Below are 5,000 nucleotides of genomic sequence, written 5' to 3'. Positions count from 1 at the left end.
GTCAGATTTCTTGTTGGTGCCCCGTTCGCTGTATAACAGCCATAGTTTTGTAACTGTATCTACTATAAGAGTAAAATGCTTGTTCCCCAGCCCTCCACATGTAATGAATTATGTGTGTGCCTCATTGTTTTATTTGTCTTTAAAGGGACATACTTTTTTCAAATGTGTCAAAGCATTTTATTATTGCATTATTGCTTGCATTACAACTGTGTTGAACCCCTGCAATGGATTAAAGTTAGCTCCAGTGTAGCAATGCACTACTGGAATTTAGTGAAAGATAAGAAGTGTATATATATATGTGTGTGTGTGCAGCAAACAATCCAATCACCAACAGTAGTGAATTGGTGTGCTTTTTTACAAAGGATACCAAGTGAACAAAACAAATGATTATTTAAACAAATTGACAAGTTATCTTAAAATTGCATTATAAAGCTTCAAATCCTTTAAAATAGCAGTGTTAATGGTTTTGGATTGATTATTAAGTTTGAAGCAATTCTATTAATTAAGAACGCAGTTTTTATAGATATTTTCAAGTGGATTTGTATGCACTTTTACTTCTAATTGATTAACCTCTGCCATTTTGGCATAGAGGCACAGCAGGAATTAGACAGGGATGGCCTTTTGGGACAGCACATGGGTCACATTTTCCCCTCGGCACTAGTTTTGAACCCCCAAGAAATAGCTTAACTAAAATGGGTGCTTTGAGGACTACTGGTTGGTGTCAAACAATGTTGCACAACTCAAAATCTCATCACAATATCCAGCAAACTAGGGTCGGTGGGTGGGTATCGGCGTTACAGAATCAAATTCAAAGTCAACAAAATGTGTGTGAATGATGGTTATTGAACGTATGGGTAGTTAGTCTGGGTTTTCAGCTTGTTCCAGGGCATTTTGGAAACCGAGCTGTATAAGGCTTTTCAGACAAAATAGATGAAGTATCCTACACCAGAATTCACAGGTATTTAAAGCCTTCATTTGATTAAGAAAGTCAACAGTTTAGATTTTGGAGGCAAGTAACTGTCTGAACTTTCAGTTGCCCAAAGATTGTTTCAGGAGGACGGAGTCTTAAAGGGACATGAAACCCCAATTCTGCCAGATTTTAAATAAATTTCCAATTTACTTATATTGTATTTGCTTTGTTCTTTTTGTATCTTTAGTTGAAAAGGCATACCTATTTAGGCTCAGGTGCAGCAATGCATTACTGGGAGATAGCTACTGATTGGTGGCTGCACTTAAAATGCACTTACAATGCCTCTCTTCATTGGTTCACCAGATCTGTTCAGCTAGCCCCCAATAGTGCATAGCTAATCCTTCAATAAAGGATACACATATAATTATGCAAATGTAATAAAAGAAGTACATTGGAAAGTTGTTTAAAATCACATGCTCTATCTGAATCATGAAAGAAATATTTTGGGTTTGTATCATTTTAACTGAACTTTGACCTTTCCCTTTAAATCTTTCATTGACGGGCATGTTTTCTCTTTGGCTGCTAACTCCCCTATACTGGTAGCTGGACCACAGACACTATTATGTTTCTCTAGCCAACATCTGAATTTTCATTGCAGGTGGTATCCAAGTGTCATGTCTTTAATGTGTCGTCCTTAGTTGTAGCCTATAAGGAAGCTGTTGAATAACGTTGCTATTCTATATTAGACAAACTGACAGCTCTGCTACTGCTTTTATTGGCAAAAATAGTTTCCTTGTGGCTTGCCCGGTGCATCATCTTAGTCTATTATTTGGCGACAATGGGGCCTAGTTATCAAGCCGTCAACCTCAAATACGCTGGAATTCCGCAGCGTATTTGTGGCGAGGCTGATACGCCTTAGTTATCAAAGACTTGAGACAGGCAAAAGTAGAAATTTGTGACGTAAGCATCGATCCGCCGGACTCAGTCCGACACAGATCGATTCTTACGTCACTCCAGATGTTCCGCACACAAGTGCGGCACATTCTCACTACTTTTGCTAGTTATCAATTGACTAGCAGGTACGCTCAGCACTTTTACGGCCCAGCGTACCTGGTTTTCAATCCGCCACCCCTGGAGGCGGCGGATCCCATAGGAATCAATGGGAGTCTGACCATAGCGAAAGTACAAGTTCGCTGCTGACAGACATTCCATTGATTTCTATGGGAGCTGTCTACACCTAACACCCTAACATGTACCCCGAGTCTAAACACCACTAATCTGTCCCCCCTACACCGCCGCAACTAAATAAAGTTATTACCCCCTAAACCGCCGCTCCCGGAGCCCACCGCAAGCTACTCTATACATATTAACCCCTAAACCGCCGCTCCCGGAGCCCACCGCAACTATATTAAATGTATTAACCCCTATCCTGCCCCCCCTACACCGTCGGCACCTATAATAAATTTATTAACCCCTAATCTGCCCCCCCTACACCGTCGCCACCTATAATAAATTTATTAACCCCTATTCTGCCCCCCACTACGCCGCCGCCTCCGCCACTGTAATAAAATTATTAACCCCTAAACCTAAGTCTAACCCTAACCCTAACGCCCCCCTAACTTAAATATTAATTAAATAAATTAACTCTTATTAACTAAATGAATCCTATTTAAAACTAAATACTTACCTTTAAAATAAACCCTAATATAGCTACAATATAAATAATAATTATATTCTAGCTATTTATTTTACAGGTACCTTTCAATTTATTTTAACCATGTACAATAACTATTAAATAGTTATTAACTATTTAATAGCTTACCTAGCTAAAATAAAGAGAAATGTACCTGTAAAATAAATCCTAACCTAAGTTACAATTACACCTAACACTACACTATACTTTAAATTATTCCTATTTAAAACTAAATACTTACCTGTAAAATAAACCCTAAGATAGCTACAATATAATTAATAATTATATTATAGCTATCTTAGGATTTATATTTATTTTACAGGTAACTTTGTATTTATTTTAGCTAGTTAGAATAGTTATTAAATAGTTAATAACTATTTAATAACTACCTAGCTAAAAGAAATACAAAATTACCTGTAAAATAAATCCTAACTTAAGTTACAATTAAACCTAATACTACACTATCATTAAATTAATTAAATAAACTACCTACAAATAACTACAATTAAATACAATTACATAAACTAACTAAAGTACAAAAAATAAAAAAAGCTAAGTTACAAAAAATAAAAAAATAAGTTACAAACATGTTAAAAATATTACAACAATTTTAAGCTACTTACACCTAATCTAAGCCCCCTAATAAAATAACAAACCCCCCCAAAATAAAAAAAATGCCCTACCCTATTCTAAATTAAATAAAGTTCAAAGCTCTTTTACCTTACCAGCCCTTAAAAGGGCCATTTCCCAAAAAGTACAGCTCTTTTGCCTGTAAAAGAAAAATACAACCCCCCCCCAACATTAAAACCCACCACCCACATACCCCTAATCTAACCCAAACCCCCCTTACAAAAACCTAACACTAATCCTCTGAAGATCATCCTACCTTGTCTTCACTCAGCCGAGCAGCGATGGAACCGAAGTGGACATCCGGAGCGGAAGAAGTTAATCCTCCAAGCGGCGCTGAAGAAATCTTCCATCCGATGAAGTCATCATCCAGGCGGCGCTGAAGAAAAGTCTTTGATCCGGCCGATGTCATCTTCAAAGAGGCGCTGAAGAGGTCTTCTATCCGGGCGAAGTCATCTTCCAAGCCGGGTCTTGAATCTTCCTTCCGCCGACGCAGAACCTCCTTCTTCACCGACGGACTACGACGAATGACGGCTCCTTTAAGGGACGTCATCCAAGATGGCGTCCCCTCAATTCCGATTGGCTGATAGGATTCTATCAGCCAATCGGAATTAAGGTAGGAAAATTCTGATTGGCTGATGGAATCAGCCAATCAGATTCAATTTCAATCTGATTGGCTGATCCAATCAGCCAATCAGATTGAGCTCGCATTCTATTGGCTGATCGGAACAGCCAATAGAATGCGAGCTCAATCTGATTGGCTGATTTTCTTAAAATGTGTTTTTCTTTAAAATGTTTGTATAGTGGAAAATCTTCCTTTCCCCATTTTATCTGTAAAAGATGCTCACGGATTCTATCTCGCAGTTTCCTAGAGGTTTGCCCTACATATTGTAGTCCACATCCACATTCGATTAGATATATGATGCCTGAATCCTGGCATCTGATCATCTCTTTCATATTAAAAGACTCCTGTGTTATATTGGATTTGAATATGCTACTCTTCTTGCCATGTTCGCAAGCCTTGCATGTCAGGCAGGGAAAGAAACCTTTATGTGGTTTCCCATGTAGATCTTTCATTGTGGTTTTCCTAGTTACTTTGGGGACACTAGGAGCGATCATTGTTTTAATGTTTTTTGTTTTTCTGTAAATGGATGTTGGGGATTCCTTTAGATCTTTCCCAATTATATTGTCCTCTTTCAGAAAGTGCCAGTGCTTCTTTATTATCTTTTCGATTAGAAACCTATTTTCGCTGTATTCAGAGATGAAAGGTACCTGTATGGTAATGTCCCTTTCTGGAGTCTTGTCCTTATTTTTGTATTTCAGCATAGACCCTCTATCCATTTTCTCCACTTCTTCAATCGTTCTGTTTATGGTTTCCACATCGTATCCTCTGTCCACGAATCTTTCTTTTAGGATTTTTGACTGTTCTTTCCATTTTCCTCTGTCCGAACAATTCTTTCTGATCCTCATTAACTGTCCTTTCGGGATGTTTGATTTCCATCTATGGTGGTGACAACTGGTCTGATGGATGTAATTGCTACAGTCCACATCCTTAAAGTACGTAGAAGTAGACACTCTTCCTTCTTTTATCGTTATGTCTAAGTCCAGAAAGTGGATATTTTTCTTACTTATCTCGTGCGTGAATTTCAAGTTCATGGTGTTATTATTCATCACATTAATAGGTGACGACGGTGTAGGGGGGCAGGATAGAGGTTAATAGGTTTAATATAGGTTGCGGCGGGTTCAGGGAACGGCGGTTTAGGGGTTAAA

At 38.2% G+C, this 5,000-nt stretch overlaps 1 protein-coding gene across 1 annotated transcript in view; it reads left to right on the top strand.

Annotated features, from left to right (window-relative positions):
- NBEA (neurobeachin) overlaps positions 1-5,000 on the top strand; it is a 1,472,531-nt gene that overhangs the window by 805,020 nt on the left and 662,511 nt on the right. The gene's annotated exons all lie outside the window — the stretch shown is intronic.

Source organism: Bombina bombina, chromosome 3 (genome assembly GCF_027579735.1).
Source record: "Bombina bombina isolate aBomBom1 chromosome 3, aBomBom1.pri, whole genome shotgun sequence".
Classification (NCBI taxonomy): Eukaryota; Metazoa; Chordata; class Amphibia; order Anura; family Bombinatoridae; genus Bombina; species Bombina bombina.
The sequence above is the reverse complement of the archived record's forward strand: the minus strand, read 5'-3'. Positions and strand labels throughout refer to the sequence as shown.